We start from the raw sequence: 26,478 nt of genomic DNA, 5'->3' as shown, positions 1-26,478 counted from the left end.
ACCAGATCCTCCATCTCCTGAAATTGCACCTTTGAACTCACTCCCCCATCCACAAATTTGCCCCAACTTACACACATTTGGGAGAACCAGTGATGCCATGAGGATATCATTCAACCCTAGACTTCTGACCACTTCCTACAAAAGGAAATTACTTCACAATTAGCCGGAATGGTCACTGCAAGAGAAGTAGAGCTTGTTTGTTATTCCATTGTTCAATTTTTGATGGTTAACATCAATGGTTTCCATTCTACATGCCTTTTATTTCGAAAGTGCTTTCCCTTTCTCTATTTATGGACTTCATTTTCTGCCTTAGCAGACCAACATTCTTAACACATCACCGAGTGGTTTTTTGTTTTTGTTTTCTTCAACAAAAAAGTGTTTGCAAAGAAATGTGACCTGTGGGATTGACAAGAAAACAGATAAGACCTCAGTGGGGGTCTATCTAGCTATCTATTTATGTGCCTGCAGCACAGTGGACTGCCTTATGGCTACCCTATGAATAGGGATTTCATGGTAAGCAGTATTCAGAGGGGATTTACCATTGCCTCCCTCTGAGGCTAGTCTTCCCCAGCTGACTAGGGCCTGCTCAGATTGCCACAGCTGCACAAGCCAGCCCCTTCCTTGTCCGCAACTGCCAGCTGGGGGGCAACTGGGCTTCTTGGGACTATGCCGCTTGCCCACGGCTGCACAGGTGGCAGGGCACGTAACCCCTGAGCCACTCACTGTGGGGGTGATCTTTAGCTGCCCCTTTACACCCAGGAGACACGAGTGGGGATTTGAACTCACAGACTCTGGACTCCCAGATAGGCTCTCCTCCCCACTGTGCTATACCAGCTATATATGTTAAGTAGCAAGACACCAAACAGCACCTTTCTCTTTCCTTTAAATGGTGATAGATTACAGTTCAGCATCAAGGACAGTGGCTGGGTGACAACTGGGATGCCCTCATGGATTTTAGGACAATTTCGCAAGTGATGCTAAGAAGACCGTGCTAACGATTAGATGGGTCTTTTGCTCACTGTGGCTTTTTATTTGAGTTTGGAAATGTAGGAAATTCACACAAGCACTTTATGGGAGGTGAGGCTCACAAGTCGGCTCACCCATTCATCACCTAGCTTTACACTCACCTTTTCCCCATCTTTCCCTGCAAATATTTCCTTGCCAGTGAGTCTTTCTGAGTGCTTGCAAAAATAAAAATAAAAATGAGTGGATTGGGTGATCTGCCTCCCATTGTCCCCCCCCCTTGGGTCTCTCACCCCTTTGAACACCACCTCCCCCCTTGTCCCAGGCTTACCTGGTGGAGCCTGAGCATCAGTGGGAATAAGCACAAGATCTCTCTCTCCCCCCCTTCTCCCTCTAATTGTCAAGGGCTCCTAGGAGAAAGCTGGAACAGCAGCATCCTGGGTGCAAGGAGCCTGGAGAACTATGCTTCTCTGGAATCCCTCTGCTCCTGAGTTCAATGGCACTCTAAGGAGTAGGTTTATCAATGAATTGCAGAGCGTAACTCTATCCTCTGTAGGTTTTAGTAACGTTGGCTTTATGCAATCTCTATGGAGAGAGGTGTTATGCCTTTGAATATCAGCTGTAGAGGGCAGCAGCGCTAGAGAACTATTGCCTTTCGAGTTCTGCTTGTGGGCTTTCAGGCCAGTGTGGGAATCAGGATGCTGGACTCAATAGATCCTTGATTTGATCCAACAGGGATTCTCGGAAGGGAAGGGAAGAGGGTAGCAAGAAGGAAGAAGGGAAGGAGGGCTGAGAGGCAGCAGTGGTATTGGGGTATAAACCCAATATAAGCCAAATTCAGCAGTTTTGTTGAAAGCAAGCAGACGGTCAGGTCCTAGAGAAGCTAGCTGCTCAGCAAATGGGCCGGAGGCAAGCTGTGTAGTTGAAAGTGGGTCCCCGCCGAGGCAAGGGTCTGACTGGTAGGATCTTCACACCAGGAGATGTTGCACAGAGGGCAAAGAATAGTCCCCAGGACTGAATAGGTATATGATAGCATTCCACCCAATTTGGATTTGGTAGCAAATTTTCCATGAATTTGCTTATTTGCGATGGTTGGATTTTTATGTAGCGATTTTCCATGCCTATTTTCAGAAATGATTTTTTTTTTTAAAAAATCTTTGTTTAACATATTGATATTAATATCTAGATTTTTATTGATATTTCATTCCAAAATATCAATATTCATACCATTATTTCTTCTGAGGGGAGAAATAGATCGGTAAAAGCAGCAGTTTGAGGATAAAGAATGAACTCGAATCAATACCAGCCTGTGAGTTGAACAGAATGCATTTGAACCGGCACTGGCCAATGGATCACATCCCTAGGAGACTATAAGGACTGGTGGAGCTTGCCTGGTTCCATGAGTCACTGGAAAAGTAGTGAAAACTGCAGGGAGGCTAAAAAACTACAACTTCCACCCAGTTAGTGGACAGTCATTGAGGGGTCACTGGTAGCTCATTCAAGTCTTGATCAGACATAAGGTGGGGTTGGCTTTCCTCTGCTTGTTGAGCACTCCCTATTGAAGTTAGAAATTTGCATATCTGTCAATTTCACTTTCTCTCTATCATTTTTCTAGTTCTCCACATTTTAGTATCACTTTGCAATTGTTTTTTGGTAAAAAAAGAAGTGAACATTTATCTACATTTTAGTATGAATTTCTCTTAATATACAACTTTTTGTATGCCATTTTGCCTGCTATACACATTTTTCCACCCAATTTCCCCTTATATAAGAGATTTGCATATGCTATTTTCACAAATATATGCATTTTATGCACAGCTAGTATATGCATTGTTGTACACATTATTTGGTTGGGGAACTGGAACCTACGCTAGTCTGATCCCCTTGGAAGGATGCCAGTGCTGAAATAAGATTCAGCTGTCAGTCCAATCAGATCCTTACCTACACTGAATGGGGGAGGACACCATCTTGCCTTCCCCTCAGGCAGCATGATGTCTTGGGCCAGCCCTGGGGAGAAGTCAACAGGGGGAGGCTATTTACAGGTAGTGTTCCTGTCTCAAATGCAGTATATAATGGGGAAGCCTTTTCAGCTTGAGGGTCATATTTCCTTCTGGACAACCTTCTGAGGGCCACATGCCAGAGCTGAATGGAGCAAAAGCAAAAATGAGTGAAGAAGCTAATTTTTGCTTTTGTAGAGTAGGTTAGTTTCTACGTACACACGCTTCTCTCTCCTAAATCCAGATAAGCAAGAGGCTTTGTCAGAGTTCAGGGACATATTCCAGAGACAAAAACACTCAGGGGGTGAATTAGGGTCTGTGAGGGGTGTGGCCTGGGTATAATCCTGACGGCCAGATAGAGAGGCCTGGAGGGCCACATTTGGCCCCAGTCCTGATGTTCCTCACCCCTGATATAGAACCTGCTCTTAGAAAGGTGTAAGGAAAAAGTGGCTGAAGAGGAGCACTGCATGGTGCAGTGGTGAGCATGTTGGATCTCTGGATGTCAAAGACCCAGATTTAAATCCCCTTTTTTACAAACTAGGTCATGGACTGGCCTTGTCCAAGTGTTTCACCAAGCTCGCAGAGTTGTTGAGAGGATCAGCAAGAACTGTGAAATGTATTTGTGAACTGTAAAAATGCAGCAGTAATTTGTAATGAAAAGATCTTTCTCTCTTTTCCATTACGTATTAGTATTAGCATTAGCATTAGTATTAGCATTATTTGGAGATTCCGGCACCAAGCCTGATTAGGAGTAATGCTCAATTGAGCTATAGATCACCAGATACCATCCTTGATTGATAATATTGATTTCTGCCTCATCTGCTTGGGAAACTCATTAGCTTTGATAAAAACTATGAATTTACATTAGATTAGTTAATCAAGCTGGGGATCCCACGTGGACACTTTTAATTTGGGTGTTGATTATCTAAGAACATAGGGGGTTGTTTTATGCCTAGTCAGACCAATGGTCCATCTAGTTCAGTATTGCCTGCACTGACTGGCAGCAGCATTTCAGGTTCTGGGACTGGGGATATGACAGGCCCTGCCTGGAGATGCCAGGGGCTGAACCTGGGGCCTTCTGCGTCCAAAACAGGTGCCTTACCACTGAGCTGCATTCCATAATTCATTTAAATAAAGTTTGTTTCCAAATTCTTTATCTCTCTGTGTGTATTTGTGTACACATACATAGTGTATATGTCTGTGTACATACACATACAATTTGAGGATAGCCGAGTGAGATACAATTTGTAGCTAAGATGCAATTTGAGATTATCTAGCTAAGATAGGGAGATCCCTATTCCTATTCAGTCATTCTCCCCTTTCATTATTGCCATTGCATGAGAAGGATAGTGGTGCTGAGCTCATTCCTGCAATTGCACCCCCTGCTGGCCACGCCCTCCACACATTGGAGAAGGTCTGCATCTGTGATCCTCCTCTACATAAGTGGGTGCTCTACATGGTTTAGATCCCTGATTGCAGTAGGGATGGTGCCAGTGAGGGTGACTCTCCTCTTCCTCTCATGTGATGGGTTCTAAACCACACTGAGATTCTCCCTACAATGCAATCTCCTCCTTCAGAACTTCAGCCTCAACACTTGGATGGCAGGAGGCCATGGCAGCTGATGGCCAGCCCCATGCTCCTAATCACCTGACAGTCATCACATGAGGAAAGAACTATTGAATAGGGCTCAGTGTATAACACCAGGTGTAAGGCAGATGGGTGTGGCTTGGGGAAAACAGCTTTGTGGGACAGATCAGGATTCCATCTGGGAAAAATGAGGCTTTTGCAAGTTGAAGATTCCCCATCCTTGGGTAAGAAAGAGAGACAGATTTGGTATAGACAGGATTCTAATCTGTTGTTTCTGGGCTAAATCTCATGTGATGCTAAATCTCATGTGATGATTGTGGCTTTTTGATTTGTGTATTGTGTATTGTATTTTACTATATTATTGTACGTCGCCTAGAGTGTCCATTAATTTGGACAGATAGGCGACTCAAAAATAAAATTTTATTTATTTATTTATCTGTGATGTGATCACCTAACTTTCATAACAAACAAAGATCTTTAAAGCAACCACATCCTGGAGGGCACTCTGATTTTTATTGGAGTTGTGCCATTGGGAGAGGAGAGGCGTTTTTAGCCCTTTCCTCCCTACTATTTTCCAGATCTAAATCACCCCCTCACTCCAAAAAAGCCTGCTATTAGACCTGTAGAAGAAGAAGAAATGTCCATAGATATCTACACAGGACTAAGGCCTCCAGCGGAGGGGGAGAGAGTTTTGATCACAGATCTCTCAAGTCTACTGCAGTTTGGCTCTGTGGGTTGTTGGGGTTTTTTTTGTTACACATGCTAATACTTCATCCTTTCCTGTTCTTTCTAGATGTTTCCCTGATTGTGGCTGACAAAGACACCAAAGAGATTTTAGCAAAATACAGTCTCCCTGTGAAGTACTTGCGTCCCTTCCACCACTATCACTGTGCACTGGTGCTGGTAAGTCACATGCTGCTGTTTACCTCCAGAGGTTTTCACTTGCCTTATCTGTCTGGCTGCCCAGCCTTGACAACTTGTGCCACTTTCTTCTCAGCCAGTGCATAAGAGCCAACTTAAAATTCAGAGAAGGCAAACTGTGCAGTCACCACAGAACTAGATCAATGTGGCAACTGAATGCAGGTAGGTGTTCATATGCTTTAAATAAGAGGTGGGGAACTTTTGGCCCTCCAGATATTGCTGGACTCCAACTCCCATCATCTTTTACCATTGGCCATGCTGACTGGGGCTGATGAGAGCTGGAGTCTAGCAATATCTGGAAGGCCAAAGGTTCCCCCTCACCATTTTAAAGAAAGGTCTCCTCCTGTATGAGGTTGCCCACAGGCTTTGATTGTTGGTAGATTTCTGCTGTGCATCCCTCCACCATGCTATCTGAGGTGTGGTGGGGCTGCAGAGCAGGGCCTTCTCAGTGGTGACACCCAGGGCTTGTGAAATGCACTCACAGTGAGCGCAGACTGATTTCCTCCTTTTTTTGCCTTTCATTGTCAGGTTGAATATTGTACTATTCAGGATCACATCCACTTAGATCGGGGTGGGGAACCTCAGTCTCAGAGGCTAAACACAGTCCTTCAGGCCTCCCTACCTGGCCCCCACTACTCTCCCCATGCCACATCCTTACTGGCCCTACCTCATACCCCACGTGCTTTTGCCTAGCTAGAATTTGTCCTTGAATTCTATAATGCCTCTTGCTTATCTTGATGGAGGTGAGTGTGAGTACAAAGCAGCCTGCCGTATAGAAGTACAATTTACATTCATTTCTCTGCCCATGTTTGCCTCTGGCCCCACCCACCACTGACATGTAGCCTTTGGAAGGGTGGCACTTGGACTGAAAAAACCCTCCATTCTGCTTAGATGATATCTTGGAGCAACATAAGGACCCTGGTCTATATCTGCTCTGGTGTTTGGTTTGTGTGATTTGTTGTTCTCTGACCTGAGACTGGTGTGTGTTTGTGTATGTTTTAATTTGGTGGCAGGTTTTTTAAGCTATGGCTGCTAGCCATCTTCAAGGCTACATTTGACAAAGATGTATTGTCATGTATAAATAAATGATTTACTTCATAAAAAATCTCAGAGCATTTCAGGGGGGAGTTCTCTTTTACTTGTTTCCTTTATTTGCTATGTTCCCATTTGTCGAGCAGTTTTGGCACAGGGGAACATTTTCAAACATGCAGCCACCCATCTGCCTTCCAGGTTGGCCCTTTTCTCTCTCCTGGGGCGAGGGGCAGTTTTGCTTTCTCCACAAGTTTGGATTCAGCCTTCTAACTCCAGGCTCCTGTGCAACAATGACCTTACGTAACAACCGTTTTGTTGAAGTTCACCAAGGTCAGGACAAGGAAATCATGCAATGGAGATAATGCACGACAGGAAAATATTTCAGATTTTCAAAGCCTAAGGAGTCAGAAGGATGGGCTCAAGGAAACATGCTAGCTCAGAGCTCTAGGATCCCTTTAAAAGCGGGTAAGGGCCGTAGCTCAGTGGCAGAGCATCTGTTTTGCATGCAGGAGGTCCCAGGTTCAACCCCTGGCATGTGCAGGTAGGGCTGGGAATGATTCCATATCTGAAACCCACAAAAGCCACTGCCAGTCAGCATAGATTATGCTGTTCTAGGTAGACCAATGGTCTAAAGCAGCTTCCTATGTTCCTGTCTGATTTCTTAGCTTGTATTATTTATTTATTTATCATTGCATTTATATTCCGCGTTTCCTCCATGGAGCTCAAGGTGGTGTACATGTTTCTCCCTCTCTCCGTTTTATCCTTACAACAACCCTGTGTGGTAGGTTAGGCTGAGAGAGTGTGACTGGCCCAAGGTCACCCAGTGAGCTTCATGGCCAAGTGGGGAGTTGAACCTCGGTCTCCCAGGTCCCAGTCCAACACTCTAACCACTTCACCACCAATGTAAGTAATTGTCTTGTCAAATATAAGCCACCTTGAGTGCAGTGTAAACAATGCTGGCCTAGATGGATTAAAGTTCAGACTTGCTGGTCTGCTTCACATAATTCTAAACCATGGTTAAGATTAACTATAGTTTGTAAGTCATAGTTAAAGCTGAGGCATCTGGCAGAGGACCACTTTAACCTTGGGTTATTATGTCATAGAATAGTTAAAAACACCAGCAAGAGCAATTCAATCTTGAGCACGGTTTGAAGTTTGAATCGCTCATGGCTCTGTAGCTTTCAGGCAGTGACAGCTCCTTAATCATAGTTAAGGGGGAGATCAAGATTCCCTGTAACACCTAAGCTATGTTTAACATTTGCTAAGTCTTATAAACCAGCTACAAACCTTGGTTGGCAAGCAAAATGTAACCATATTTAATAAACCATAGTTAAGCTGCTGGGCTGGGTTCACACATAACACACTAAACTATAGTTTAATAACCATTGTTTAGTATTAAGTGTAAACTAGGCCAGTATAAAGTAGCTTCCTATGTTCCTTGGTAAAGAACTGTTCTTCCCTCTCTCCAGTCCTAAGAACTTTGCAATAGATTTTTTAAAAAAGCTATATCAAACTGTGAAATGCCCTTCTTTGCTCAAACGTTCTATTGCAAGACAGCACAAATAAGATAAAAATCTGCAAGGATTTGAGAGACAACAAATGAAGGTGTGCATTCTTTTCCTAGCCCTGTTTACCTCTAGAGCTCAGCTGAATGTTCATTAAAAACTCCAAGTTCTCCAGTGGATTTGTGGAATGCTTGCTGGTAGGTCTGTACAAACCTAGACATGTGGTACTCTCTGGCTCTGTTTTCAACTCATGACAAAAAAGCAGTCTGAAATGGCATTTGCTTTTCTGCACAAGCAGCTAAGGGGAAGGTTTTTGGAGATGGCACCAATAAGTAGATGTGGCAAACAACTATAGAGTAAAAAGAGAGTGGAGAGACTGTTTGGAGAGAGGAACAAGATGACAGTGGGAAAATAAGGGGCAGCACGTGTGAAGCTGCCTTATATTGTGTTTCATCATAGACCATCTAGCTCAGTATCCTGTGCTCTGATTGGTAGAGGATCTCAAGCAAGGAATAGTTTATTGCTGCATGCTTCCTAAGACTAGAAATGACTGGGGCTGAACGTGGGGCTTCCCGCATGCATAGTATGAGCTCTGCCACTGAGTAGAGATGTGTAAGCCCTTTCTGGATCCAGTGGAGACTGGTGGCTCTGATGTCAGCAGGGCAAGCTCTGTATTTTAATCCAAACTTTGTTCCCTAAGTAGGTTCAACACCTTGGACAGCTCCTCAAAAGTTTGAGCTAAAACCCAGACCTGATTCACTGCCCCACTGACAATGGAGCCACCAGTCTCCACTGCCTGGATTCCCCCCTCCAAAAAAAAAATCCCCTTTGGGAAATTGAGGGGGCTTGTCAAGACCTGTAGGACCCATGATCTCCAGCAGAGAAGTACACTCCACATGGCATTTGCGGCCTTACAGTAGGGTATAGGAAACCTGTGCCCCTCCAGGTGTTGCTGGATGACCACTTCCTCTTGGCACAGTCTGAGCTATGTGTTCATGAACCTTACCTGAAGCACCCACCCTTTCCCCTGAATGTAATCATGGGAAGACTCTTAGCTTAAGAAAATAAAGAAGCTTGTTTATTGTGGAAATACATACTTGATAGAAAAGAGTTCCTAGTTCTAGCTAACTAAGTTGGAGATGCAAAGACCCATGCTTGGTATTTGATCTCTGCTGTGTGTGAGTGTGTGTGAGGGGGGGAGGGAGGGAAGGAAGGAAGGAAGGTCAGCCACCGGTTCGATTAGAAAGACAGATGAGGGACCATGGAGGTTCCTCTCTCTGTCTACTTTATCCCATGCAAACCCACCAGGTTTGAGTTGTGTCCCAACACTTCCATCATCCCTAACCATTGGCTGTACTGGCTGGGGCTGATGGAAACTGTAGTCCAACAACATCAGGGGGGGAGCTTCTCCACCTCTTCCTTATGGGGTCTCTCCTGTGTGGAAATGAGCTTTTCTCACCATCTGATCTCCCACTCCTTCTCAAAGGAGTTTGGAGGTAACTTGCTTAGATGGCTGCATGGCACTGGCTACACACAATTAGCTGGATAACAATTTAGACAGCTAATCTTGGAACTGCTAGAGTCTGGAGCAGGGCACGTTAGGGATGTCAGATAATTCCAACAAAAATGGAAATAGGAGCAAAAATTGCTGATGTTTGCTTATTTGTCCGGAATGGAAATCAATTCCGTGAATATGATTGGTGATTGCTGTTGTTGTTGCTTTCAATTGGTGAACAATCAATACTTGATCACATTTCTCCCCATTTGCATTGTGTTTCCTTTGCAATGAAATCAATGGGATGGAATAATGTAATGACAATGAAATTTACATAATTAATGCCATCATCCCTAACCATTGGCTGTGCTGGCTGGGGCTCATGGAGCCTGATGGAGCCACCATCTCATGGAATTATTTACAGAATTAATTGTGTAAATTAGGTGAGTTACATGATTTCACCACAGCAGACAGTGGGAGGAATATTGAAAATGAACAGAAGATGAACTGCTGCAGAATGGAAACAGTGCTGCATGTGACAAATAAATCGCAGAATGGAAAACAATGCCTTCTTACATCCATGAAGGTGTGTACCCAATCCAGGGAGGTGGCACTAGCTGCCATCTTCCTCCTCCTTGGTCTCAGTCTTGCCCTTGTAGAGCTCAGCAGGAAGGAGAATGGGGGCAAAACTAGAATTTGTTGACTTTGCTTGTTATTGTCTCTGGCACCACCAACTGTTGGAGTCACTGCCTTCTGCTCCCCTAGTCCCAGTGGGCACCAGCCACCACTATCTACCACTGAGCTGCAGCCATAGATGAGCATGTGTAAAAGCCAAGCAGAATGAAGCTGGGGAAAGCTTTTGTTCAAAACTATATCATAAACAGAGTCAAACCTCTGTTATATGGTCTTCAGATGGTACAGGTAAGATATACTGTACCTGTGTATATGTACATCAGCCCTAAGGAGCTGTTGCATCCTGAAATAAGAATTCTCTCTTTTTGATGGAAATTTCATGCTGTGCAGAATGTAACAAGTCTGTCAGCTTCCTCTTCCTGCATTTAAAAACCTGACCTTCATTCCTTATAGCATTCCCCTCATTTGCACAGAGAGTGATTTTTAAGGAGAGTGCTTGTATTGATGAGGTAATAATGATAAGCTGCCTTGTGATTGCTCCAAAGTCCATTTGCAGACTTCAGTGGCTCTGTTAGCTCTCCGTATGGTTCTTTGTGTATATCTGGCTGATTTATTCATGATCCCAAATGGTCACCCAACACTTATGGAGGCTTGAGAGCATGGCTGTGTTGTTAACATTTAAGTATCCATAGGTCCCTGCCATTTGTGGCAAGCCCACATGTGTGACCGGTGCAACCTCAGTAGCCAATCAGCAGCTGGTTCCTGGGTGCAGACCCAGGACATGATGGACCAGAGGAAGAACTTGCTCTCTCTGGTGCATGCCTAGGCTATAAATACTGGCCCAGGATGTAACTTTGGCATTGCTGTGACCCACCCTCCTTGGATGGGAGTGTCTTTGCTGTGTCTGCAGGTAGGCTGCCTGTTGATGGGAGCAGGAAGGAATTTTACCCACAGCCATAATTGGGCTAGGGTGGTGACGTTTTTGCCTTCCTCATAGCAAGGATGAACTTCTGTGTATCTACTTGTTCATAAATGTTGTTGATTTTATTGGGTTTTTTTAAATAAGCATGATACACAATTTTATGTAAACCATGTAGAGGTTGCTCTTTTTCGATTAAGCAGTCCAAACATTTTGTTATATATCAATATATATTTGCTATGAATAAATACATGTTTTAATTTTGTCACAACTTTGTGGAGTAGGAGAGGGCATTGGGCAGATCCCATAGATTACAAGGAGATACCCATAAGGGGTACTTAGGGTTTTAAGGCCTCTGTCCTAGATTGGGAGGGGCATGGCTGTTGGAAATAAAGCACCAACACTCTTAAAAAGTAACCTGAACCAGTGGGAGGGGGGATAGACAGAAAGGCAACATATTCTTCCCTTGCCAATTCCTTCTTTAGTAACCACTTATTGATATGTAGATTGTTTTTCTCAGGCTTTATTTCCTTCCTCTTCTAGTCAGTGTTAGTGTGTGTTACCCTCATGACCCCATAATGGCCACATGTGTGTCTGCACTCAGAATGGCTTTATTTCCTAGGAGTAATAATGATCTGTTAAAGTGTTTTTAGTGCTTTTGTTTGCCGTCCTGGACTCCTACTGGGAGAAAGGGTGGGATATAAATCTAATACATTTATTATTATTATTATTATTATTAGATATATGTGTGTATGGTTTTAATATTGGAAATAGTTTAATCTTATTTTAATGTAGACTTTGTATGTTTTTAATTATATGTATTTTTTATCTGGAAGCCGCCATGAGTTCCAGTTTTGGAAAAATGTCGGGGTATAAATAAAGATAATAATAATAATAATAATAATAATAAATAAACCTTCTTTATTCTGTTAACCACCAGTCTTACCAGATTATTCATTTCTGTACTCCACTCCTATGGGCCAAACTCCAGTGATGGCCAACACCCACACACACAGGTTGGTGGCAGGGCCCACAGGAGTGGACAGTGCTGTGTTGGGCTAACAGTCTGGCAATTCTCTCCAGGATGCCCAGCAAGATGACTGGGAGTCGTATCAATTAGCACAGTGTTCTTCATCCTTGGGTCCCCAGATGTTGTTGGACTACAAGTCCCAGCCAGCTTATCTAATGGCCAAAGATGATGAGAGCTGTAGTCCAACAACATCTCGGGACCCAAGGATGAAGAACAGTTGTTAGGAGATGTACTGCCTGCCAGACAGACCCTTGCCCTATACCACGCCCAAACTCTGATATGATGTAACCAATAAAGTTGTCACCATTATTAAACCCACACCTGTCTCACTGTGTTCATTGCTCCTGTATGACGTACCTGGTTGTGCATGGCATTACACTGGCCATCCTGATTGTTTTTCTTGGTGTATTAGAGACTAACAGCCACACAGAGGCTATCGAATCCAAAGTAAAGATGCTTAAGGAATTCAATCTTTGTGGACCATGAATATGTCCTGAACCCTGGGCACCTGCTAGTGAAAGGGTGGGATTAATTAATCAATCAAATAAATAAATAAATACATAAATAAATAATAAACAAACCTGCACCTCTTGATTAACATGCAGATGGCACTTAACTATCTACTGGATTTAACATTTATATCTACTGGATTTAACATTAGGAACATAAGCACCTGCCTAGTCAGACCATCTAGTTCAGTATTGCCAACACTGACTGGCAGTGGCTCTCCAGGATTTCAGACATCTCTCCTAGTCCTACCTGGAAATGATGCGGATTGAACCTGAGACCTTTTGCATGCAAAGCATATGCTCTGCCACTGAGCGATGGCCCTTCTTTCAAGGTTGCAGTCCAATCCTCGGGAATTCAGTTGATCAGAACAGGCAGTGAAATTAGGGCTGCTGCAGTCTTTTTGGCCGAGTTTTTTTCCAACCATTTGCACTAGGGATAAAAGAAATTGCTCCTGAAAATTAGGGAGGGGCAGGAGAATTTTGGTGAAATGTTTGGAGGAGGGGTGCTTGGTGCCTACCTTAATAACTGTCTAAGGCAGCCTTTCCCAACCTTTGGGTCCCCAGATGTTGCTTTACTACAACTCCCATCAGCCCCAGCCAGCATGACCAATGGTCAGGAATTCTGGGAACTGTAGTCCAGCAACATCTGGGGATCCAAAGGTTGGGAAAGGCTGGTCTGAGGTGACCAAGGAGTGTTCTTCTTGTAACTTGTTTAAAATAGAATGAGAGCCTGGCAGAGCTGGCTTCTCTGCAGCTTCTCTGGCCAGCCACCCTCCCTGGAATGCGGGTGAAAATAAGCTGCAGGGGAACTGGAGCACAAGAGCCTTTTTAAAGAAAGGCCACCTCCTGGCACAGTTATTAAGGCAAGTGCCCTCCTGAAAATTTCACTAAAATTCTCCCCTCCCCAAAAAAAGAAGTAGAAAAACACCCCCACGCCCATACTTGTGGAGAAGATTTTCATAAGATGAGTGGCAGTGATTGACACAGCCATATTTAAATACATATTTTGAGAGCAGATACACATTCAGATTTTATTTTGAGAGCAAATACACATTTAAATACCCATTTTGAGGGAAAGTATGCATTTTGAAAGAAAAGACACATTTAAATATGTATTTTGAGAGGAATATTTTTTTAGTGCCATAATGGAATTATGAGTACCAAAAAAAGTCCAAGTGTCATATGCCAATCTTCTCCAACCTAGTGTAATTTTGGGTTTCAGTTCCCACATTATCTTGGAAAGTGAGGATTTGATAGAGTCACCTATAAACATGAACTAAATCAAATTTCTTCCCCATCACTAGCTGTGTGTGTGTGTGTTATGTGCCTTCAAGTCAATTACGACTTATGGCGACCCTATGAATCAGTGACCTCCAATGGCATCTGTTGTGAACCACCCTGTTCAGATCTTGTAAATTCAGGTCTGTGGCGTCCTTTATGGAATCAATCCATCTCTTGTTTGGCCTTCCTCTGTTTCTACTCCCTTCTGTTTTTCCCACCATTATTGTCTTTTCTAGTGAATCATGTCTTCTCATTATGTGTCCAAAGTATGATGTCTATCCCTAGCTAGCATGCACAAATCATAAATTCATATCACAGCTCTCCAGTGGAGGCTGGTGGCTCCAAATCAGTGAGGCAGTGGAATCTGGAGCTGTCCAAAGTTCTGAAGCCTATTTCGTGAATAGGTTTCAGCACCTTGGACAGCTCCTGGGAAAAAACCCCAGAGTGGATTCCACTACCCCACTGACATGGAGCCATTACCCTCCACTGCTGGCAAGGTGTAAGGGGGATCAGGATCATGCCTCTTAGCCATGCCTCGGATATGAATGTTCCATCTGGACATATTGACCCACAGCAGTCATTTAAGTGCTTGCATGAAGGTAGGCCGCTCTGAATCCTAGGGTGGTATTCAATGCTAGTCCTACTCAGAGCGGACCCATTGAAGTTAATAAACACGATTAACTTAGGTTCATTAATTTCAATGGATCTTCTTTGAGTAGGTCTTAGCTGAATACATCCCTTAGTCTTTTTTCTCCACCAATCCAAATGTTATTCACGTTTCATAAATGTAAATGTAAATAAGTTTATTTTGGTCAATGACCAGCAAAGACATTTCATAAAGAGATTTGGAAAAGTGGTAGCGTGTCTTTATGGGTTGTGAAATATTTAAATACCAAAGAGAAAATATTAATGTTATTGATCTTCCCAGACAGGGCACTCTAGGGGACAGTGAGCTTTAATTATCAGTTCCTGTTTTATTGTCAGTTATGGCTGCTCAGGGCCACCACAGAGCAATCTAGGCTGTTTATAAACATAAAGTTGCTTGGTTTATTGCTCTACATGCAAGCTCTGCCTTCTGGTCTTGTTTCAACTTACAGTTTTGTTCTTTGCCAAACAGCCTCGGAAGAAGGACCCAACAGGGACAAAGCTGTATGCTACCATCATTCGTAAACGCAGCCTCATCCCTCACTATGCTGGAGTGAATTACACAGGCTTGGAGGTAGGGATGGAAGGATCTGTCAATTTTGATTCTCTGTTTCTCATTTTCCCAATCTTAAATTCAGTTCACACTTCTGCAGGAATTTGCATTTAAAAAAAAGAATCCTCGTAAAATTCTTCAGATTTTAGTGTGAATTTCTCCTAATAAACACATTTTTGTCTGCAATTTTGACTGATGAACATATTTTTTCAAGCAATTTCTCATCATATAATGCATTTTTGTATGTTATTTTCACTAATATATTTATTTTCATGAATGTTTTCTCCTAATATATGCATTTATGTAAACATTGTTTGGAAAACTCCATCGCAGAATTCAGAGCAGTGTGAATTTTGAAGGATGGCTGTGTTTCCATTTTCATATTGTTTCAGAGAGTGCAAATTTAATAGATTCAGCTTGAAATGTGCACTGAATCAAATTTTTCACCCATCCCTACTTGGTCTTATTAATGTGTTATTAGATGAGCATGTTATATATATTTTTAGAGTTTTAAATTTTCTGGTTTTGTTTTTTCCATGGTTATTTATCTTGCTTGAGATGTTGAGGCTTTTTATTTTGTATAAAGGGACTAACAAATGCAGTGAACAACCACAGCTTGGTGTCACGGCCCTGCCTTTGAGCTCAGAGACAGCGGAGGATGAGCTGACCAAGGCGAGTTGTCAGGAGCCTGTGGACCCTGAGCCAAGGCCCTTGCAAGTATCTGTCTGGAGCCTGATTCACCCAGAGGCAAGGCCAAGTTTGAGGGGCCCAGAGCCAGGCGCCTTCTGCATGCCACCATCCACTTTGCTCCCACGTTATGGCTCTGCTCTTACCTTAAATGTATGAGATGAGCAAGGATTTTTAAGCTTTAAAAAGGAGTCCCCCACTGCTCTCATAGCAGTGCGAGTCCCTCTGTGCCCATTCCCTCCACCTCCACTTTCTTGGAGGACTTCAGAGCAATGTTATAGGACATCGCATTGCTCTGGAGCCTCTCCAGGAAGTATGGCAAGAGGGAAGTAGCCAGCTGCCTTTCCTAGAGTGGTTCTGGAATAGTGCAACATCTGGAAGCCCTTGTAGAGGTTTAGGTGGAGGGAAGAGGTCTTGGCCCCACTCTGCATAACACATGAGTATCCTTTTAAAGGTTAAAAAGATGAAAGCAATCCTCGACCATCTCATATATTTAAAGTAGGGCTAAGAACTGGGGGGGGGTGGACTCTGCAAGGTACAGGGCATAGGACATGCACCTGCTAGCCTGGCCCCAGTGGTGCCTCTGGGTTCTCCTGAATACTTCCTGCACCTGTCCAACATGCCAAGTGTGAGGCCACAGAGAAGAGATCTTCTTCATGCTGGGAGATTGGCCATGTAAAGTTTCACACTCTTCAGGCATGGCAGGGGGTAGAGCTTGGGAGGGGTAGGCTGGATGGAGGAACTCAGAAGGCCTCAGTTCACATCCAGCCTTTCTTGGAGCAACTTGCCTCCTTGGAGTTCTGCGGTCTGTCGCTGCTTCTACTGGGACTGCCATGCAGGTATGAGCTACAGGAGGATCAGAACACTGGCATGATAGATGTTTATAAAATTAAGCCTGTTGTGGAGAAGGTGGACAAAGAGATGGTTCCCTCCCCTCCTCCTCCTACAAATTAGCAAAGGGGTGTCCAATGAAACTGATTGGCAACAGGTTCACAACAAGGATAGGACTTCTTTGTTATGTGCCTTCAAGTCGATTACGACTTCTGGCAACCCAATGAATCAGCAACCTCCAATAGCATCTGTTATAAACCACCCTGTTCAGATCTTGTAAGTTCAGGTCTGTGGCTTCCTTTAGGGAATCAATCCACCTCTTGTTTGGCTTTCCTCTTTTTCTACTCCCTTCTGTTTTTCCCACCATTATTGTCTTTTCTAGTGAATCATATCTTCTCATTATGTGTACAAAGTAGGATAACCTCAGTTTCATCATTTTAGCTTTTAGTGGTAGTTCTGGTTTAATTTGTTCTAACACCCAATGATTTGTCTTTTTTGCAGTCCATGGTATGTGCAAAGCTCTCCTCCAACACCACATTTCAAATGAGTTGATTTTTCTCTTATCAGCCTTTTTTCACTGTCCAACTTTCACATCCATGCATAGAGATCAGGAATGTCATGGTCTGAATAATAATAATAAATAATAAAATTTTATTTGTTAGTTGCCTATCTGTCCAAGTTATCAGACACTCTAGGCGACTTACAACAACATATAAAATACAATAGACAATCAAAACATAATTATCAATTAAACTAACATCAAAAAACATCCAATAATATATCAAAAAGCTAATCCACCCCAAAATTCCAATAGGCCTGCCTGAATAGCCAGGTCTTAAGAGCTCGGCGAAAACCCACCAGGGAGGAGGCATGTCAGAGATCATAAGGGAGAGAGTTCCAGAGGGTGGGGGCCACAACCGAGAATGCCCTCTCCCTGGTCCGCACCAGCCTAGCTGTTTTGACCGGTGGGACCGAGAGGAGGTCCTGTGTGGCTGATCTTGTAAGGCGGCCTGATTGGTGATACTGGAGGCGGTCCTTCAGATAAACTGGGCCGAAACCATATAGGGTTTTAAAGGTCAACACCAACACCTTGAATTGGGTCCGGTAAACAGCTGGTAACCAGTGTAGGTCTATTAACACTGGGGTGATGTGATCCCGGCGGCGGCTATGCTTAATTAAGCGTGCCGCCGCATTCTGTACCAGCTGCAGTTTCTGGACCATTTTCAAGGGTAACCCCACGTAGAGCGCATTACAGTAGTCTAAGCGAGAAGAGACCAGGGCATGTATCACTCATGGAAGCAGATGTGTAGGAAGGTAGGGCCGCAGGAATGATCCTGACTTTAGTGTTCAGTGATACATTTGCATTTGAGGACCTTTCCTGGTTCTCTCATAGCTGCCCTCCCCAGTCCTAGCCTTCTTCCGATTTTTTGACTATTGTCTCCATTTTGGTTAATGACTGTGCCAAGGTATTGATAATCCTTGACAAGTTCAATGTCCTCATTGTTAACTTTAAAGTTACATAAATCTTCTGTTGTCATTTCTTTAGTCTTCTTGACGTTCAGTTGTAGTCCTGCTTTTGTGCTTTCCTCTTTAACTTTCAACAACAGTTGTTTCAAATCATTACTGGTCTCTGCCAGTAGTATGGTATCGTCTACATATCTTAAATTATTGATATTGCTCCCTCCAGTTTTCACACCTCTTTCATCTTGGTCCAATCCTGCTTTCCGTATGATATGTTCTGCTTATAGATTAAACAAATAGGGTGATAAAATTCACCCCTGTCTCATGGCTTTCCCCAAAGAATCCTGGGAAGTGTAGTTTGTGAAGGGTGTTTTGTTAGGAGATTCCTGTTCCCCTGACAGAGCTCCAGTGGCCAGAGTGGTTTAACAGTCAGCCCGTCTTCCGGGGATTGTAGCTATGTGAGAGGAATAGGGCCTCTCCTAGCAACTCTCAGCACCCTTCACAAGTTACACTTCCCAGGATTCTTGGGGGGAAGCCATGCCTGTCTAAAGTGAAATAGAAGTCTGGTGTGGATGTGGCCAGGGACAGCTTTGGTTTAAATTTGGGTGGGAGACTACATGTGCCTGTTATAGAATAAAAAGGTGGGGAAAACACTGAAAAACAATGACACTGTTCACAATGTTTTCCTTTTGGAAAGGAAAGGGGCTTCCTCTCTGCCCAGTGCCCACTCACCCACCCAATCTCATCACCTCTCCCTTCCTTCCCCCTCCCCTTCCTGCCCTCCTCCTCCCCTCCCTCCCTCTTCCCCGCACCCTGCCCCTCCCCCAGATCAGTTTCACCTATTGTAAGCATGATTGCAAAAGAGTAAATCCCATTGAACTCAAAAAGCATGCAAATGATCAAACCTGCCCTCCCCTCCTTCTCCCTTCTATCCCATCCCTCTTGCCCCTTTCCTCCCCCTTTCTTGTCCCTCCCCCATCCCCTTCCAATCCCCAGCACATGTCTTGTTTCTGTTATTTGGGCTGATTGCAGGTGTTGCCACCACTCACCATATGCTCAGAGGCACATGTTACCAAATTCTTCCAAGCTACACAGCAAGTGGATTGGACTGTGAAAGACCAACCCAAATGGTGTTTGCATTTTGACACATTTGTAAGGCAGTGCAATATCTCAGAGAGTAGGTCAGGTCACCTGTTCCCTGGTGCATTCACTATAGCTACCCAATTTCCCTGCTTTTTAAAGTTTGATAGAAATATCTGTGGGCTATAGGTACGCAAGGGTTTTTTTGCCTATTAGTGAATCATCTTGTGCTTAAAACTAACCCCGCAGCATTCTTCTGGTATATGGAGATGAGGGATACCATGTCATGTGGCTGCCTGGTACAGGGCTAGCAAAGAAATGCAAGCTCCACCTGGAGGGAGAATAAGTCTCTGAAAGGACTCTTTGTCCCACTGAAGACAATAACACTAAATTTAGTATTTATCAGAATATGCTGGGTGAAGGCTGGTGGACAATTCAGGGTGTTTAAACTAACAAAGGCAGCCAGCAAAATAAAGTGTGGAGGTTGTTTCCAAATATTAGTCCTGTTCAGAGTAGACCCATTGAAATTAATAGACAGAACTAACTTAGTTCCATTAATTTAAATGGGTCTGCTCTGGGTAGGAATGTGCTAGGATTCCGCCCAATTTGGATTTGCTATCAAATTTTCTATTTATTTGCTGATTCCCTATTGTTGGGGATCAGATTTTTATGTAATGATTTTCTGCGGCCATTTTTGAAAACTTTGTTTAAAAATCCACCTCTAAAATATCAATATTAAGAATTATAATTTGCAAGGGAAACAAATGGATCTGTGAAAGCAGCAGCTAGCAGACAAAGAACCAATGTGAATTGATACCAGCCTGTTAGGTCGACAGCATGCTTTCGAACCAGCTCTGGCCAACAGATCCCATCCCTAACTCTAATTGGGACTTACATGGAGACAAGTTAAGAGCTGCAATTACGTTGACTGAATATTTCATTAGCTGCTTCTGCAAGGATGTTTCTGCTTGACCCAATTTTCTCCACGTGATATGGTGGGACATATGCATATGATTTTAATATAAATGTCTATTAATCATTTAGAAGAGAATGCTGTATTAAAGGCCCATTCCATCCTTCCTTTTGTCAAGCCTACCATTTTTCTTTTATAGAGTCTCTGGGAAATTAACAGGCTCCAGTAATTCCCTACCCCCTTCACCCTTTAGGTTCTTGTTTAGTCTGGCCCCAGCTGCCCTCTGGAGGTGGATGGCTAAAAGGCAAAAAAGCAAGGATTGAAAATGATTATTGATGTGGTTCATGTCTGTTTGGGTGTAATTGCACAGACAGATGAATCCATTGAAGTGTCCAGAACACGGCCTTGTCTTTCATTATTGGATGAGTTTCAGTTGGTGCAGCTTGAGGAAGTGGACAAGGTGCTTGGATTGGTGCGGGCGACCACGTCTGCTCTAGATCCTTGTCCATCTTGGCTAGTGAAGGCTAGCAGGACTACTACCACCGGCTGGGCCAAGGAAGTGATAAATGCCTCCTTGAGTGAGGGAGTAGTCCCTAGTAGTCTCAAGGAGGCATTAGTGAGACCTGTTTTAAAGAAACCTTCCTTAGACCCAGATAACTTGAACAATTATAGACCGGTGGCGAATGTCCCCTTTTTGGGCAAGGTTCTGGAGCGGGTGGTCGCCGGTCAACTCCAGGTGCTCTTGGATGAGACCGATTATCTGGATCCGTTTCAATCCGGTTTTAGGCCTGGTTTTGGCACTGAAACAGCCTTGGTCGCCCTGTACGATGACCTCTGTCGGGAGAGGGACAGAGGGAGTGTGACTCTGTTGATTCTCCTTGATCTCTCAGCGGCGTTTGATACCATCGACCATGGTATCCTTCTGGGGAGACTTGCAGAGTTGGGAGTTGGAGGCACTGCTTGGCAGTGGTTCCGCTCCTACTTGGCGGATCGTCGCCAGAAGGTAGTACTTGGGGAACATTGCTCGACACCTTGGACTCTCCATTGTGGAGTCCCTCAGGGGTCGGTTTTGTCCCCCATGCTTTTTAACATCTACATGCAGCCTCTGGGTGCCGTCATCAGGAGTTTGGGAGTGCGTTGCCACCAGTACGCTGATGACACGCAGCTCTATTTCTCCTTTTCATCTTCTACAGGTGAGTCTTTGGATGTGCTGAATCACTGCCTGACCGCGATAATGGACTGGATGAGAGCTAATAAACTGAGACTCAATCCAGACAAGTCTGAGACACTGTTGGTGAATGCCTTCCCTGCCCAGATGGTGGATGTTTACCCTGTTCTAGATTACACTAGGGTTACACTCCCCTTGAAGGAACAGGTTCGTAGTCTTGGGGTTCTTTTCGATCCTTCCTTGTCTCTTGAGGCGCAAGTGGCCACGGTGGCAAGGAATGCGTTCTACCACCTTTGGTTGGTAGCCCAGCTACGCCCCTATCTGGACAGGGATGACCTCGCCTCAGTTGTTCATGCTCTGGTAACTTCTAGGTTGGATTACTGTAATGTGCTCTACGTAGGGCTGCCCTTGAAGACAGTTCGGAAGCTTCAGCTAGTGCAAAACGCAGCAGCCAGACTGCTGACGAGGACCAGCCGGTCAGCGCATATAACACCTGTTCTGGCCCGTTTGCACTGGCTACCCATTTGCTTCCGAGCCAGATTCAAGGTGCTGGTTTTGACCTATAAAGCCTTACACGCCACGGGACCGCAGTATCTTGTGGAACGCCTCTCCCGCTATGAACCGACCCGGTCACTTCGCTTAGCATCTAAGGCCCTCCTCCGGGTACCAACCCATCAGGAAGCCCGGAGGACAGTTACTCGATCTAGGGCCTTTTCTGTAGTGGCCCCTGAACTGTGGAATAGCCTCCCCGAAGAAGTGCACCTGGCGCCGACGCTTCTATCTTTTCGGAGCCAGGTTAAGACCTGGCTATGCTCCCAGGCATTTTAATGTGTTTAATGTTACAATTTTAAATCTCTTTGTTTACTGTTTATTTATTGTGATATTTTGTATTTTTGTATTTTTAATCTTTTGTACACCGCCCAGAGAGCTACTCGCTATGGGCGGTTTAAAAATGAAACAAATAAATAAATAAATTAAATTAAATTAAAATTGCATATGAATTGATTCTGTGCATTTAAGCTAATATGTTCCCAACCCTTTTTGCAAGAAAGGACTTCTGCCAAGCCGCTTGGCCTTCCAAGCTCCATGCTTTTCCTGTCGGTCTGAAGCTTGTCTGCCCGTGGAAAGGGCTATTTGTGTTGCTGATGGCAGTAGAAAGATGAGGGCTTTTCGATCAGCTGCCAGAATATTCCCTGGGATATGCTACAGCATGCCTCAGATGATGGGGGCTTGTCTCCCTTTGGATTGCTAGGCAGGGATTGATCTTCAGCTGCCCTGTTTTCCTATTTACATTCCGCACATGGCAATGGCCTCCCTGATGAACAGTGATTAAGAAGAGGGAGGGAGGGAAGAAAGAGAGTTCTTCTCACACTTCTTTCTTGAAGGAACCTCATCTCCCCCCTGAAATATCACTTGTTATAGAGAAAACAGGAAGGGCATGGAAAGGTCTCCCCAGCTGATCAGTTTATAGCACACTGGCTCATTTGTTGTGTGGGGTCCAGACATCTTTCCTCAATGAAGTCCTTCCGTTTCTGAGAATATTGTGTTTTTTCCCGCACAGCAATCAAATATCACTGGGGAAATGCAGGAAATGGTGCCCTCTAGAAGTTGCTGGACTCCAGCTCCCATCAGCCCTGACTAAAGAACCAGGTCATCTGGAAATTCATTGTATTCCAATGCCCATTTGGAAGGAAGCAATGCAATCCAAAATCCATTCAATATCTTTCTTCCTAGCATGCCCCATGGCAGACACTCCTTTTGTCAGTTTCACAGTATGCAGATCCACTCCTTCCCTTTCCAGCAAGTTTTCTTTCTGTCTTTGCCCTCCTGTTGAGGTAAAATTGACCCAGAGCCTTGAACCCCCATCCCACCCACACCCCCACTTTCAGCCCCTGGTAGGGATGGAAAGATCTGTCAATTTCAGTTCTCTCCATTTCTCATTTTTCCAATCTTAAATTTGGTTCTCCACATTTCTGCAGCAATTTGCAATTTTTAAAAAATCCTCATGAAAATTTTCCAGCATTTTAAGTGCAAATTTCTCCTAATAAACACATTTTTGTAGGCAGTTTTGCCTAATATACACATTTTTGCAAGCCATTTCTTGTCATATTATGCAATAGGTTACTTTCATTCATATATTTGTTTTTACACTTTCCCCTAACATAAACATTTTTGTAAGCCTTGTTTAGTTGGCAAACCTGCATTGAAAAATTCAAATAAACGAATTTAGAAGGATGGCTGTGTTTTTGTTCTCATATTGCTTTGAAAAGTGCGAATTTGATGGATTCAACTTGAAATGCGAACTAAATCAAATTTCTCACCCATCCCTAGCTCCTGGTCAAATCTCCTCTTTGCAGGTGGCACTCTTCCTCTCTCATGTGTTACGAGATACATCAAACAAACGTTTTGAGAGGAGAAACAGGAGCAGAGCTTTCTCTCTCTCTTGCTCCTCCAGTAAGTCTAGCTTTCTCTGTCATATATCACTACAGTGACTAACAAAACAGAGATTAAATTCTTTATGCCCAAATGTTTTGGCTTTGCCACCACACCAAAGAAGACTCGTGACACGAATATGGAATAATGTTATATTTATTAAAATATAACACACTAAATCAAATTCAATACAGCCAATTAATCAAATATAAAATACTTCGGGCAGGTGAGGCTAAACCTAAGTGGGAGGGAATACTCCCTCCCATTCTGAAGGCAAGTAATTCTCCTCAGACTGTAACTCCCCAGTCAAGGATGTGGGAGAAATCCTCCCTCCTTGCTATTGGAGTCAGGTATGTGGTTCCAACCTCCGCATCCTGGCCCCGCTGTCACCATGATGCACAAGTCAGTCCCACGAGGACACTCCCCAGATCCACACCAGACATTAAGCCCTGATGGTTCCCTAGGGAGTGCCCCTTACCAGAATGCCTCAACCGCCTCAACTTTAACCCCAATATACCTCACCTGCCTGAATTCCATGCCACAAGAGGGGATCAGCTGAAGCTTGGTCCCCTCGACCCAACAAAAACAAAATCCCCAAACCCAACCTGAATCCTCAAGTAACAAATCACACCAATGCTCCGAGAGATGAATCCCATCATCTTGAGACAAGTGTGGAGAAGGAACTTAATCCTATCGTGGGGAATGAAAGCCCCACCAAGAGACAAAACCAACCCCCTAACTTTTCTATTGACCCACTTTCTAGATCTATCAAACTTAATGGGGTGAATCACACCCCACCACCCTGACTCACAAGCATGTCAAATCATACTAAATTGAGACTGGGATAAGAACGAATGAGCCATGTAAGATCATGAGTGACCTGAGCAGCAAATCCATACCTGGTCACTGCACCAAGTCATTCTCCCCCAAATGAATTAATAAGACATAAGGCCGGCTGGCCGAAGACATGATTCGGCACACCAAAGGCATCAATGCATCCCACAGCATGCCCCTCCGAGCCACCCAACTAACTGTAACTCTGGCAGAAAGCTGCAGCTGCATCCCGGCAACAGTCGAAGAGGCCCTCCGGTGGGCCAAAATAAGATAAAATGGCCACACAGGACGAACCTCGCTGGGACTGGAAGGCTCCGCGCACCTAAGGAAAACAGAAAAACAAAATTATTCATAATTAATGCATAACATAAGACTTGAAAGTGGAAGAACGCCACCTGCCGATTGCCTGGAAGTCGCCAACGCTCGTGCCCATGAGGGCTGCGGCCATGGTCGCCCAATCCAAAAGGAATGCAGCCCATAGACCCCAACATCGCAACCACTGGCCAACAAGGCCCACCGAGCAACGGCCCAAATTGAAACTGAGTCAGGGCAAAACCATCCACATGTATGAAGAGATAACGCTGGCTCACTGGCCTGATAGACAGAAATAGGACACATTGCAGACACAGGGCATAATTCAAAGACCTGGCAGCTGGGTAAAGAGACAATACTGCCACAGCCCTTCTGATCAATCTTAGAGACTCTTAGGGAGAACCTCACTACGTGAGCACCTAATGTGCAATCGCCAAAGCATAAGGCCTATCAGGACACAACACGCTTAGAGGGGACAATACTACACTGGGGCGAAAGGCACCGTAGAACATCATCAGAGTTACTGCGGCGAAAGGTGCTACTCATACTGAGATGAGCATAAAGAACGAAATAAAGCCAGGATCTGGAGGAGGACATCGGGCATGATTGGCCTCCTCTGGTCAGTGGGCCTGGGAGCGGAACGCGACCAACCTTCAAGGACCTTTCTGACCCTAAAAACTACAGAATGATCCGGCAGTCCCCGTGCCTTAGAACTAAAGGCCAGCGCAGAGAGGTATCCGGTGATGGTTGAGACAGAATTGTTTTGCCCTTTTAAATATAACATAAACTGCAACAATTGAGATACAGGAATAGGCCACACAATAGGCAGAGCACTGCTGGTTCGGAAAGCCTTGAATTTTCCCCAGGCACGCTGATATGCTTTCTGAGTGCTGGGAGCAAGGGCGGAAGCTATGGCAGCCCCAACTTTCAATTACCAAGGCTCCACAGAAAAGGTAGTACCGGGACTGTATCCAAAGCTGCTCCAGGTGCTAGCTCCCAAAAACGCGCCAAGTAAGCGGGAAAGAGCATCAGCAACACTATCCTGTAAGAAAAGTTCTAAAAGGTCATATCAGAAGTAAGCCCAGAGGCTTGCCACTTGGAAGGCCATCTCCCAGCACACCGTTGAGATCTGAAATTGACACCGAATCCAAGGCCTCAAGCAGCATCAGAATGTACCTGTAATTCGGCTTCTAATGGTAATTCCTCGAGCCAAAAGGAGAGACCAAAATCCTCCAATAAAACTAGCCACATTCGTAAGTCAACTTACATTCCTGCTGTGACCCTAATCAGATGGAAACGAAAGCAAACTCCCTTCATAGCATCACAGAGACGCCTAAGGAATGTGCAACCAGTAGAAATGACTGTAGAAGCAAAAAACTAAATGGCCAACAAGTTCCTAAAACTGAGCAAGTATAATCTTCCTGAAGGCAATCGCTGAACGAAGTCGCTGCCGCAGGGTGAGCAACTAATCTTGGGGCAAACTTGAAGACTGCATAATAGTATCTAAATGAATCCCCAGAAAGGTAAGGGAAGTAGAAGGGCCCTCAGATTTTCCAGAGCTAAAGGGACACCCAACTCAGCGGTTAAAGCTGCAAAAGATTGTATCAAATGGAGACAATGAGAAGAACCAGCTGGTCCTACAACAAAAATTATCCAAATAGAGGGCCGAGAAGAAGAAGCCCTCCAGTG

The 26,478-nt window shown here is 44.3% G+C and overlaps 1 protein-coding gene across 2 annotated transcripts in view; it reads left to right on the top strand.

Moving 5' to 3' along the window:
- CCDC33 (coiled-coil domain containing 33) overlaps positions 1–26,478 on the top strand; it is a 181,491-nt gene that overhangs the window by 11,442 nt on the left and 143,571 nt on the right. For both annotated transcript variants that reach the window (XM_061595008.1, XM_061595007.1), the window contains exons 2-3: positions 5,341–5,450; positions 14,990–15,091. The gene's annotated coding sequence lies outside the window, so the exon portion shown is untranslated. The remainder of the gene's footprint in view (positions 1–5,340; positions 5,451–14,989; positions 15,092–26,478) is intronic.

Source organism: Rhineura floridana, chromosome 14 (assembly GCF_030035675.1).
Source record: "Rhineura floridana isolate rRhiFlo1 chromosome 14, rRhiFlo1.hap2, whole genome shotgun sequence".
Taxonomy (NCBI): domain Eukaryota; kingdom Metazoa; phylum Chordata; class Lepidosauria; order Squamata; family Rhineuridae; genus Rhineura; species Rhineura floridana.
Note: the sequence above shows the minus strand (reverse complement) of the source record. Positions and strands in the feature narration are given on the sequence as shown.